Genomic DNA, 14,353 nt, shown 5'->3' on the forward strand with positions numbered 1-14,353 from the left:
TTCCTTTGTTCTCCTGTTTGTGCTCTTATCTCCCTCTCATACCACGTGACGTCCGGTACATCTCATACATATTCATTATCATGACATCCCTCCTTTAATCAGAAATAAACTTTACCTTCACTTACCAATATCCCTCGGAAACATACAAACATCGTAACTAATGGTAATACTATAACTCAACTACATAAAATTTACTTCCTACAGCACTCATACATGCACTTTATGATATAAGATTAAAATACTGTCCCAAAGTTCTAATTAAAACTATGGCACAAAGTCTTCGTATCGTTTGGGCACTTTCCGGTTTCGTTTCGGCCTGCCTGCGATATTGTCGTCGCTTCTCGGTTGTTCACTCTCAGCGTCGGAAATACTGCTCGCCACGGCTTTGGGTGTTTCTGGCGCTCTAGTCACTTCATCAGGAGTGCTGGTAACTGCCTCTGGAACATCATCAGGTCTCTCAGTTTCAGCATCTCGTATTGGCCTTTCAACCTCTTCGCTCGATGTATCTTTGGACTGGTACATTTTTACACCTGATACATTTCTCTTATACTGGACTCCAGTCGGAGAATTGACTATCACCATACTGCCACTTCTGGATACGACAGTATTGGGTTGATGGTAATAAGGTGTGTCTAGTTTACCACCAGTTTCATGCCTCACTAGAACATTATCTCCTGGCATGATGTCTGAGTACTTGACTCCACGTTTCGAATCTGTGTACAGCTTTGCTGCACCGTTCTTTTCAGCATCGTGGTCCCTCATCTCCTGGTCATCTCGGATTTTCTTTATTTCTGGCAATTTTGTGCGGATTTTTCTCCCAAAAAATGCTTCTGCAGGACTTTTTCCAGTGGTTGCATGAGGCGTTGCTCGATAGACAGCCACATAAGATAGCAATGCTTCTCGCCAATTTTGTCCTTCTGCATGTGCAATCCTCAATCGTTTTTCAATCGACTGATTTTGTCTCTCTACTTCTCCGTTGGCTTGTGGCCATTTCGGAGTTACTTTATGATGGTGGATACCTGTGGTCCTCATGTATTCCGCAAATGTCTCTGAAATGAATTGTGGACTATTGTCTGAGTATAATGTAACAGGTAATCCTTTGTGCTGTGCACACATGGGTTCGGATCCCATCCTCGTCGCCAATGTCACATTTGTGGCCCGAAATGTGAAGTTAATAAAACATCAAACACAAGTTTTATCAGGTAAACTGACAGTAAGCTCTGTGAGACTTCAGTAATGTAGAAAATTTGCACAACAACATTGCAGTCAGAAGTTTATATCTCCTGGTTGACTTGATATTTTCACATTTTTACACAATGCTTTCTAGGTCTGGTCAGTAAGAAAAGAAATATTGTTTATGTCTGAAAGTAACACTGGAACAGAGTCATTAATACCAAGGTAAATATCACCCTTTAGTGGCTGGTGAAGTTTCCTGATGGGCACAAGTTATCCCTCAGTGGCTACAGTGATGTGAAAATGTGGGTAAATTATTTTGTATATGATTTATACATGTTAAAATTAGCTGTTTTTTGTTCCAATTTCAGGTAGGTGTGGTTGCAAAGTGGGTAAGGATAGAAAATACTTGGGGATCAAAAACTGGGGCTTGTATTTGATGGTGTGAAAGTCAAAATGGAAACTCAGAATAAGGCTCATCTGATTAAGCAAGCCACTGGCTCTCATACATCCACCAGAAGTGAATCTAGAATTGAATTATGAGTCTTTTATGGTGGGTATCTTCAAAGTCTGTTGATTGCAAGACTAAATTAAGAGCCCTTTTGCCCCTGGCTGTGCTGAAAGATTGTTTTTTTTATCAACTAAATCTTTCTGAGAGGGAGAATAGAGTGAAGCTGCTTTCCTACTCATTGGTGATGAATCTTACAGTAAGGTCTTTCAAATAATTACAGATTCCTAATTCCTCCCAGTCCTCGGGCATTTTCTCCTGCAATCTACATCAGTTACCACCATCCAGGGATTCTCATGCAGGGTAATGTTTCACAATCACCTCCTCCAACCATGTCCTTGCACTCTGTGGCAGGAAACCAATCCAGAGTAAATGACAGATTGGCTGAGTGCCTCCACTTGGATCACAATGGCCATCTTGGCTCATGGTCGCAAGCTGTTTTAAGTTCCATTCCATTCCCACTCTGACCTTTGTCTTCTGCCTCCTCCATTGTCTGGGTGAGGTCAATTCCAGAGGAACCATCTCTTATTGCATTTTTGAATCGATGGTATGAATATGGAATTTTCCAAGTTCATGTAACCTGCCCACACCCCCCCCCATATTTTTATCTCTCTCCTGTTAATTCACCCAGTTCCCCTTGTATTTTCCCTTCCAAACCAGATGACTTATAAAAGTGGGCAGAGTAATGGCAGATGGAGTTTAATCGGGACAAGTGCCTTGCACTATGAGAGGACTTGTAGTAGTGTTGCAATGAGGGATCTTGGGGTGCAAGCACGAGCTCCTTGAAAGTGGCAACACAAGTGTAGAGCGTTAAAGAAATTATTCTTCATTGAGCAGGGCATGAAGTATAAATGTGGTTAGGCCACATTTTGAGTGTTTTCTGCAATTCTAGTTGCTGCATGACAAAAGGAGTTTATCAGGGGGTTGCTTGGTATAGAGCATTGGCTCTGAGGAGTGATTGGACAAATTTGGATAGTTTTCTCTGGAGCATTGGAAGCTGAGTGATGGCCTGGTTGAAATTTATCCAATTTTTGTAGTCCTGGAGAAGGTAGATTTCTTCTTCCCCCGCCCCCGTGGGAGATGTAAAAATACTACGATGCCTATATTGAACATGAGAGGGGGAAAAGGAGAAAAGTGAGGCAGGTTTTTGCACAGTGCGGTGGGGGTATGGCCCACACTGCCAGGATAGTGGTGAAATCGCCATGATTTAAGAGGCATTTGGTTGGGCACATGAACAAGAAGGAATGTGTGATGTGTATGGACCATGTGCTGACAGATGGGATTAATTTAAATGAGCATCATGGTCACCACAGACATTGTTCACCAAATGGCCTATTCCTGGGCTGCTCTGTTGGGTGATGATTCATCTCTTTTCAAGGATTGTTGCCGATGGGCAGTAAACTTTTCACAGAGGTCTATCTACAATGAATGTATTTAGAACATTTCCATGAGTTAATTCCCTGTAGAAACAGCAGTTTATCATAGAAACATGGAAGATAGGAGCAGGAGTAGGTCATTCGACCCTTCGAGCTTGCTCCGCCATTCAACGAGATCATGGCTGATCTTAAAGTTCAGTACCCCGTCCCCGCCTTCTGTCCGTAACCTTTAATACCCTTATACTGAAGAAATAGATCTAATTCCCTCTTAAATATATTTAATGAACCTGCCTCTACTGCCCTCTGTGGCAATGAATTCCACAGATTCACCACCCTCTGGGTAAAGAAATTCCTCCTCATCTCGGTCCTAAATGGTTTGCCTATTATCCTCAAACCATGGCCCCGGGTTCTGGATTTTCCCATCTTTGGAAACATCCCATCTGCATCCATTCTGTCCAGTCCTGCCAGAATTTTATCTGTCTCTATAAGATCCCCTCTCAATCTTCCAAAATTTGAAGGCCATCATTACTGAATCCATTGTAATCAGCCTTCACCTTGTACAATGTCCAGTTGAGACAAGAAAAACAAAATGCAACTTTTAACCTCGGGGAAAGATGAGTAATCCTCTGTACCACAGAATTATTGCTGAAAAGATATTTGGAAAATTTTGTGAATTCAGCTTCCAAAGAGGAACCACAACAAGATTTTTAAAAATTAAACCCAGAACATTTATTAGAAGATGTTTATCACAATAAACATGTTCAGGTTCAGTGATGATCGATTCAAGAATGGCATGTGGCAGTAATAAAAGGATTGCAGGATAGATATATTCCAAGGAAAAATAAAGATTTGGATAGTGGTTAAAATGGTTTTGTAGCCAAATTTGCAGAGGTCACCAAGATAGGGGACAGAGTAGGAAGTGTAGAAACCGTAAAGTTGCAGAAGGATATAAACAGATTAGGAAACTGGGCAAAATGATGGCAGATGAGATTTAACACCGAGAAATGTACAGTTGTACATTTTGGCAGTGGAAATAAACAGGAAGCATACTATTTGGATGGGATGAAAATTCAGACCTTGGATGTGCAAAGGGACCTGGCTCTCCTTGTGCAAGGAAACCTAAAAATTAATGAGCAGGTAAAATTGGTCATGAAGAAAGCGAATGCTATGTTGGCATTCATTTCAAGTGGAATAGTGTACAAGAGTAAAGAGGTGTTGATGAGGCTCTATGGGGCACTGGTGAGACCTCATTTCGAGTACTGTGTGCAGTTTTGGGCTGCCTATCTGAGAAAGGATGTGATGTTGTTGGAGAGGGTGCAGAGGAGTATGACGAGGATGATTCCCAGAATGCAAAATATAATGCACAAGGAGTGTTTGACAGCTCTTGGGTTGTATTCATTGGGGTATCGTAAATTAAAGAAGAAAGCTCATGGAGACATTTTGTATTTTGAAAGGTTTAGATAGGGTGGATGCGGGTAAGATGTTTCCCTTGGTGGGTGAATCCAGGACAAGAAAATTAGAGGTTATCCATCTAAAACTGGGATTGGGAAGAACTTCTTTCACCAGAGTGTCATGGAGCTGTGGAACTTACTGCCTCACCTCATACAGCAGTGGATGCCAGATCACTGGGAGTATTTAAACAAGAAATAGACAAGTATCTCATTAGTGAGGGCATGAAGGGATATGGGGATAAGGCTGTAAATTTGAAGAAGTAGCTCATTGTGTATTTACAGAGCAGACTCAATGGGCCTGGTGGCCTGGTTCTGTTCTTTTGTCTTGGGATCTTGTTCTCATTTGAGAGAGATTATTGAAGGAAACTGAGAAAAATGGAAACATTCGAGGCAATTGTTGGAGTAGGTTATTTGTTTGTCATCTCTATGTAAAACTCCAAAATTATCTGTCACTTTAGATCAGTGCTGGTCCCTCCAATCCCTGAGGAACATAGTCTTTCTAATATGTCATGTGTTCTTTCAGCTACAAATGATTCTCTTTTTCAAACATGGCCACAGGTTACTCGTGCTTCATTTCTGTCTTGCAATCTTTTTGGGTCGTTTTTCAGTTGTAAATGTGGAAAATTCCATTTTGGGAGTGGATTTCTTGTCACATTTTTCCGTGATGTATTTGAAAAAACGTTGTTGTGTGGACTGCAGCTCTTGAATGCAAGTGAGCTGCATTTGTTGTCCTTCCAATGCCATCTGCTGCCTGACAAGCCTTCAACCTGATTCCTGCCCTTTCCAAGCCTTGCTCAAGTGTTTTCCTCGCCTCGTGACCCCATAGTAACGGTGTACAGACATGCAATAAGCCACCATATAAAGGCAGGGTCTGAGACGCAGGCTCGTAATACCCCTGGATTATCTTAAAATCGCAAGATTGGATTGGCAAGAGTTGGGTGTCGTCCTCAGATCTGACAGCTGCTGGGCTTCACAGTTGCATATGGTTCTGAAAAAAACTAGGGATTTGCGGCCTTGCAGAGATGATCGTCCCCTGAACAATTCCACCGTTCCTGACTGATACAATATTCCAAATTTACAAGACTTCTCAGCAAACCTCCAATGCAAATATGCATTTGCTAAAATAGATCTAGAACGTGCTTACTATTAGATTCCATTTGAGTCTCCGGATGTCACAAAGACAGCAGTGATGCTCCCATTCGGCATGTTTGAGTTTCTGAGAATACCATTCGGTCTATGGAATGCAGCTCAGACATTCCAGTGGTTCATGGACCACGAACTCACTGGCCTTGGGTTTGTTTGGTGCTTGTGTTCATCAATTAGATTCTGGTTGTTAGTGTGGATGAAGAGGAGCACAAGAGCCACCTTATCTCATCGTTTCCAAGGCTTGAGGAATGCGGCATCGTGATCAATCCCAGGAAATTGTTTCTGGTGCTTCTGATCTTGTATTTTTGAGGCCTAGCGTTATGCAACATGGTATTTTGCCTGATGAATGGGAAGTACGTGAATTTTGAGAATTTCCTCCCCCCGTTAAGGTTGGACAGTTGTGATGGTTTTTAGGTATGAGGAATTTTTATTGCTGTTCCCTGGTGAATGCCACAGCATCTCTATTACCTCTTGCTGAATGACTCAAAGGATCTTATGTCTGTTTCAAAAAGACCTTAACTTTGAAAGACGATGCTGTGTATGCTTTCCATGATGTGAACACTGTACTTACAAATGCCACTAAGGTTGTACATCAAATGCCCAAGGTCTTGGTCTCTTACCACAGATGCATCTGTCAGTGCTGTGGGACCAGTGTTCGAACAACGAGTCTGTGGGCAATTGGAAACTTTGGCATTTTTTGTTCCAGCCAAGTGGTCACCAGCTCAGGAAAATATAGTACATTTGGGCAAGAACTCTTAGCTATCTATCTCGTAGTGAAACATTTCAGTTTTTAAAAAAATATCTTTATAGTTTTGTATACAGTTCAATATAATAATAGAATCGAATCCAAATGATACTTTCAATTATGAAAATGGAATTAAAATATAAATGTGGTACTGTACATAAAAGTGATTTTTTTTTCCCCAACAGGAAGGACGAGGCTGTATGTGTGGGCGGCTATGAGGCAGGAAATTTTCTCTTCACAATCTATCTCTTCCTGGTAGAAGAGCATCAATCAAACTGGTTAAGGAACATCTTACCTGGCTTCGTGTTAAACAGAATGTTGGATTATGCGCAAGGACTTGCTTGTTGGGTGAACTCCCTAATTAAAGCTGGGGGATTTTGTTGCTTTGGATTCTTATTTCCAGCACGTGCACCTTGTGGCTTGGAAGGTCCACTTCTGCCATCTCGGCAATGTACTTTTCTGCTCACGTGTGAGGACAGAACTACCAGGTGGAAGGATGAAATTCCTATCATCGGCATCTCTGCAGAGACAATTGCTTGGACTTTTGTGGATCATTGGATTCCATCTTTAGGTGTTCTGAGCACTATTACAACAGATCGAGGGTCTCAGTTCGAGTCAGCATTGGTCTGAGCTCTCACTGATCCTCTGGGCACTACCTGAATTATGGCTAAGCATTTCAGGGCCAACAGCTTCTTTGAGCATTTTCATTGACGATCGAAAGCACCATTGACAGCAGGTGGCAAATCATCTACATGGAGCGAACGTTTGCCCATGGTTCTCCTTTGCGTGACTACAGCTCTTAAGGCAGATCATGGATGTTTAGTGGTAGAGCTAGTCTATGACTGTATGCTGACCTTGCCAGGGAGTTTGTGAATCTGAGTCCAGACACAGTGCTCCATGAACAGGTCAGTTATCTTGACCATCTTCGAGAAAATGAAATTACTCTGATGTTCTCCTATGTGGCAGCATCATCTGCAGTAGATGTGCCAAATGATTCACAAAAGTGTTCTCGTGTGTTTCTTTGACATGATGTTGTTTGTAAACCACTTTAGCCCATTTACGATGTTTCTTTCCAGGTCTTATGGCAATATCCATAGTGTTTTTTGATTGACAGGAATGGAAAAGGTAACACTGTTTCCATCAACAGGATGAAGCCAGTGTATTTCGAATGTCCACGTTCTGCATCAGGGCCAGAGCGAAAGGACCAGTCGTGCACCTGCATCCCCTGTCTTCCAGAATCATACGAGATCAGGCTGAACTGTCAACCCTCCAGACCGTTACACTGGAGACAGTTCCATTCAGTCGCCTCCTTGCATGGAGCGGAGGCTGGAGGTGGGAGGGAGGGGCTGTCACGGTGATGCATCTGCCTGCTTTGGGAACAGTGCCAGTTGCCGCTGATGATGTAATTGGATCGTCGCACTGGAGGAATAGCCCACGGGCGCAGGTGCGTTAAGCGTGAGTATATGGGTGATGGATCTCGGATGCAGGAGTGGGGGAGAGAGAGAGCATCAGGATCACCATGTGGCACTGAGCTAAGGAGAAGGTCAAAGGGATTTGGCTGGGTGATGTTTGGAGAGTTGAAGAATGCAATGTTGTGTCTGAGGAGGATAAAGAAGTTCGACTGCATTGTCTTCTGGAGGAAATGAGTGAGGGTATTCTTTAATTGTTTGTAAATGGTGGTGTATCAGTGCCATTACAAATCTAACCCTTCCCTACCTCACACTCATTACCCTCTATTATTTTTCCATCCATGTATCTTAGAGTGTTTTGAATGTCCTTATTGTACCAGCCCCCACCTCCACCCCAGCAATGCATCCCAGACCCTCACTGCTCTGTAATTTTTTTTAAACTTGCTTAGACGATCAAATCAAAAGTTGAATGAAGTTCTACTGCAACATCTCGTGATCTAATCCTCATTTCTTTGCAGATTATGTTTGTCTTAAATAGACACTATGAAGGAGAGGGGGAAGGGTGGATCCCTTATTATATCTGCTGGTCAAATACTGCGAGCTGCATTGTTACAGCACATAACAGCAAATGTAACACCTCATCATCAGATGTTGAAGAATACTGGGGAATATTAATGATCTAAAATACCCAAACTGGAGAAATAAATTGAAATAAATGCCTTTGGAATGAACTTTGGAAGGCATCATTGGGTTTTCGTGACTTGCTCATGAACCAGAATTTCTCTCACATGGGTTCTGGCTCCTGAGACTATTCTCTTGCTTCCATTTCAATGAAGTGGCTACTTTCCCTTCCTGGCTCCCATGCAAGCTCCCTGTGGCTTCTTTTGTACTGACTGTTATTATGTTGTTGCAAAGTACTGTCCATCCATCTTTTCTCAAAATCTGGACTAATCCATACCAACTCATGAAATATTGATGCTCTCCATTTATTGACTTTCTTGATTTGAGTTTCTTCCTGTCCAACATGGTTCGACAGTGGATGGCACAATCGCAACTCTGTTGCGCTGCCAGTGATAGGGATGGGGTTCAAATCCTGCTCTCTCTGTGAGGAGTTTCTATGTTCTCCCTGTGTGTGCTTAGATTTTCCCCGGGGTGGGGGAGGGGGGTCCAGATTTTTCCCACTGTTCAAAAAGTATGAGCGTGTTGAAGGTGAATTGGGAGGCACAGGTTTGTGGGCCTAAAGGGTCTGTTACTGTGCTGTAACTAACCTTAAAATATCGCATTGACTCTGATATGTCACTAATGTAAATCTTGGTAGTAATGGTGTGTATGATTCTGCTTTGTCTTGATCTCTGCAGCTATTGGCCTCGTCTCTCATATGGAACCCTATAACTTGGGTGTTTTGGAATTACCTTGTTGTGAGGAGTATATCTGAATGAATAGCTTCGCGAATTGCTCACCATGTTCGTGTTTAAAGTCCATCTATCCTTGTCTGCCAATTCTGGACTGGAAAATTGTAAATGTTATTCCACTCCTTAAGAGGGAATAGAAGCAAAAGACTGTAAATTTTAGACCATGTCTTCACATAAAAAAAAAAATTATCACGTAAATTTAACAAATAATTCTGAAAATGAGGCCATTGTAGATGCTAATGCATATTTCCATGTCAATTTTTGCAACAATACTCTAGCCAAAGTACCTTTCTATAAAAATATTCTGATGCCTGCATAACTCTTTAAAGAATATCTTTGGAAGCGAACATGGAATTGATTGAAAAAGATATTGAATACAAGGAAAAATATTCACTTCAACACAATTCACATCTACCATTCATGTCAAAGGAAGATTTTTCCATTTAATTAAATCAGCTTTAATTTTATCAATCGAGAAACATAGTTCAACTTACACAAATGTTGATAATCCACATCAATTTAATTTTCTTAGTCCATCTAAGCTGTGTAATCTGTTAACAAGCAGGATAATCTTCCTCCTAATTGGTAACATGTTCCTCTTATCCCGATTAACCTTATAACCAGACATTTCTCCATATTTTACCAAACAGGTTTGCAGATGTCATAATGATTCTGAGGATTTGTTAAATATATTGGTACAAAGGAACCTTATATTCTCTTCATTTATTTTAATCCCACTAATTTTATCATTTTGTCTTATAGCTTGGGCTAACGGTTCTATCACCAATGGTGACAAAGGACAACCTTGCCTTGCGGAGCGTGTTAAATTAAAGGTATCTGAAATTTGTCCATTTGTCACCATCCTCACCAAAGGATTTTTATACAAGGCTTTAACTCAACCAGGTAAAAAAGGCCCAAACTTAAATCTTCAAGTACTTTAAATAAAAAGTACCTTTCAACTCGATCAAAGGCTTTTTCTGCATCTAATGCCACTATCATTGATTGATTCAAACAATGTCTTGACACATTAATCTAACAATATTTTAAGAAGAAAATCTATTCTTAATGAAACCTGCTTGATCAACATGTATTAAACGTGATAAATACTTTGCAAGTCTATTAGCTACTATCTTATAATCTACATTTAATAAAGATATTACTCGATATGAGGCAACTCTCAATGGGGCTCTTCCTTTTTTGCAATAACTAAGTCTAGGTCTAGAAAAGGATTCTGGAAATGGTTTTGCTCTTCTGTGGCTTGTTTAAGAACATCCATCAAAACAGGAGACAAGACTTCATAAAATTCTTTATAAAACCCTCCTGTAAACCCATCTTCTCCAGGTGATATTCAATATCGCTTCTTCAATTTCTAAATCATTGAAAGGAATTTCCAATTCTGTGCTATCTTTATTGTCCAAAACCGATAAGTCCAAACTACCTAAAAAAGACTCAACACGTTCCTCATCCTGACTTACTTCAAAAGGATATAAATTCTGGTAAAATGAGTGAAATTCATCATTCATTTCCTGAGGTTTAAAAGTGACTCCGGTATTATTTCATCACATTTATTGTCCTTGATGCCTGTTCAGTCTTTAATTGCCGAGCGAAAACCTTATACACTCTTTCTCCTTACATATAGTAACGCTATTTGGATCATTGTATTAATTTTTCATATTTATATGTTTGCATTATATTATAACAGTTTCAACTGAATCAAAAAAGTCTTTTCATCCACAGTCGAATTTCGTTGGAATTCCTTTTCTAACATTGTTATTTCCTTCTCCAAATTTTGCCTCTCTGCCAAATGCTGCGTCTTAATTCTTGTAGAATAATTGATTATCAGAAATCTTAAATAAGCTTTTAAAGCATCCCACAAAACAAATTTACTTTGTACTGAATATGTATTAATTGGCAAATAAGACTGAATATGGTCTTTGATATAACTTTGAAACTTTGGTTGCTTCAATAGCATCCTATGAAATCTTCACCGATAAGGGTCTCTACATTATACAAACCAGAACATGTGCAGGTCCACAATCCTTTATCCAGAACCCTCGAGGGTGGGCGGGGGTCACTGTGTTCCGAATTTCAGATTTTTCTGGATTTCGCAAAGACAGATTTAAGCCCACCAAATTTGTGCTGCTGTATCCACCCCCACTCCCTTCTAGTCACGCTGCCATTTTCCCCCACCCCTCGCCCACCTGATTCGCGCTGCATCTCTCTCCCCACTTGCTGGTGTTTGGAGCTTTCCGGATTTTAGATGTCCGGATAAATGATTGTGTACTTCTTCTTAACAATGAAGAATGATCAGACAAAATCCTACTCTTATACTCTGTATGTATAAATCTACCCTGTAATTGTACTGACATTAAGCAAAAGTCAATTCTCGAAAAAGAATCATGTCTGGGTAAATAAAAAGAAAAGTATTTTTCTGTGAGTATTAACTTCCTACAGATTTCCACCAAATTCAAATCTTTCATTGAGTCTAACATCCATTTAGCTATTTTGGTTCTTTGTACAGTTTTTGGAAATTTATCCAACTCTCAATTAAAATCCCCACCAACCAAAATATTTTCATTAGCTTGACCCAGATTCAAAAAAGTTACAGAAATAATATCTTCATCATCTTCATTCATCAAAGTCCATACTTCAGCAAAAATTTTACAATTCACCAACAGCTCTCTACCCAATGTGGCAGAGAATGATTCCAACTGAAACATTATCTTTGTATGAACCAAAGTTGCAACTCACCTCTAGCTTTCGAATTAAATGAAGATGCAAAAACATGTCCTACCCAATCTCTTTTCAATTTCTTTCTCAGACAAACGAGTTTCTTGCAAAAAAGCAACATCAACCTTCATTTCTTTATATATGCCAATATTCCCTTCCTTTTAAGTGGATTATTAAGTCCTTTAACATTAAAGGTCAAAAAATTTAAATGAGCCATAACTTGATTTCCTCTTGAGATTGACACTTCACACAGCAATTACATATTTAAATAAACCCAACTCCCCCCCTTTCAATCAATAAGAAAACCCTGAAAAAATGTAAAAACCTACAAGAACCAGACCCCCCTCTGTGGACCAGGTGTAGTTCATACCACAAGTGGCAGATGACTTTAGAAGTAGTAGAGTCAATCACCACCCCCCAACCGAAATTTAAAACCCATCAGTCATCCTAGTGATAACAACCACATTAAGCTTGAGCTTCATCTTCAACCTCACTCACCAATTCTGATTCCAACTTCTTTACCCCATTCCCTTCCCAATCTTATCCCAGGACATTTTCCCCATCGATTCCTTCAAATCTGGGAAGAAATTTGCAAACGCTAATGCACCATAAGGACTCTCAAAACATTGACACTGATCTGGCCCGTAAATCACCTTAAATACCTTCGGATACCGAAAAGTAAACTTATATCCTTTCTTCCACAGCACTGCTTTGACCAGATTAAACTCTTTCTGTCACTTAATGATCTCTCGACTCAAATCAGCATAAAATAAAACCCTATTGCCTTAAACCATCATTGGGGTTTGATCAAGGCGAGCTTTCTGAACCGCAAGCCACAATATCATTTTTCTATCCTGATATCACAAACATCTTAAAAGAACCACTCTTAACATTTGACCCGGAAAAGGTTTTCTCCTTAATGGCCTATGAGGCCGATCTAAAAAACACGACTCCAAACATCTCTGGAATCCATTTCCAAAAATAATTTTACAGGATCTTCTGGCAGACCAACTATCTTAATATTATTACGACAACTTTGATTTTCCAACAAATGTCACTTCTGGACATACCAGCGTGTAAACAAATCCTCAATTTGATCCATTATCTCCACATAATGGTCCACACGGTCCTTACAGAGAAATAAAAATGTTATCTATCCTCTTAAATTGATCTTGTCCAGTGTCCACTGCTGTTGAACTCTTATTAATATCAACTTGAATAGATGTAATTTCTTCACACATACCAGCCATTTTTCTCTTCGTACCAGCAAATTGATCATTTAAAGTTTCAAAACTTTAGGTCATAGAAGACATCATCTTTTCATTTGGTTGGATCAGTTCTGTAGACATGAGGTTGACTTCCATCCCTGTTGCAGGGGCCTTGAAGTCTGGGGAAGGCATCTGTGGTAAAATGACAGTTTTCATTGGAGTAGGAGATGTTCTTAAATCCTTAGGCGTCCCTTCAGTGAGTCCAACTGCAGAAAGTAGTCATTCTTGCTATTCTTCTTCTCGAACTTCTATGTTGTCCTCCTCCACCTCTTCTCTGCCACCTCATACCTGGCAGCCCAACTGCAGATCTGATCCAGAATTTCCTGAATGCGATAACTTCCACCCATGCTGAGAAGCTCAGTAGAACACAGGGGAGCATCTCCAGATGCACCGCTGCATACAGGCAGTTCCCTTCCCGCTAACTCCCGCTGGCATTCGGGCACCAACACCCCACTCTCCTTTGTCAAGCTGGCTCATGTCGGATTCCATACGCGCGCTGCTCCTGGCCCGCCACCAGGCCAAAGATCTCGGCGCCATCTTGCCTCTGAGGATGCGGAAGTTTCTTCCAGCTTCTCCCAAGTTTCACGTTGAGGATTCGGATCTATCTCTAACTGTTCCTGAGGTTCCTTCTGGAAGGTCGGGCTTGCTTCTTCTGTACTTTTCACAGGTTGAAAACCGAGGTTTTTTCTAAGTTGCTGGTAATGAAATGGTATTGTATGTACTTACCAGTACAGGCATGGGTTGGCCCACCCTCTTGATGAAATCCTCTCCGAGACTCCTCCCTGGACTCCTCCCCTGTGACCCAGGCCATAAAGTTTGAGGCACCTCTTCCTTCCCTTCACTTCCTTGCTTGGACCCAGGCCTGCAGTCTTGTGTGTAATGAAGGCTATCGTTCCCCTTATTCTTTGTCTCTGTGATTATTGGGCCAACTGGTCGTGCCCAACACTGCTTTTTTCCTTTCCTCATTTCCAGAATCCTACTGTAGTAAATTACTGTTCAAAACATTGATAAAGTCAAAAAAGTCACTACAGTTCGAGTATTGAACAGTTCAGTCAGGGAGAGGTGTCTTCTCACATCTTTTTCCAATGCCATCTTTCCACGACCCCCCCCCTCCCCCACAACCTCCCCTCAGCTG

This window comes from Narcine bancroftii, unplaced genomic scaffold (assembly GCF_036971445.1).
Source record: "Narcine bancroftii isolate sNarBan1 unplaced genomic scaffold, sNarBan1.hap1 Scaffold_122, whole genome shotgun sequence".
In the NCBI taxonomy this organism is placed as follows: domain Eukaryota; kingdom Metazoa; phylum Chordata; class Chondrichthyes; order Torpediniformes; family Narcinidae; genus Narcine; species Narcine bancroftii.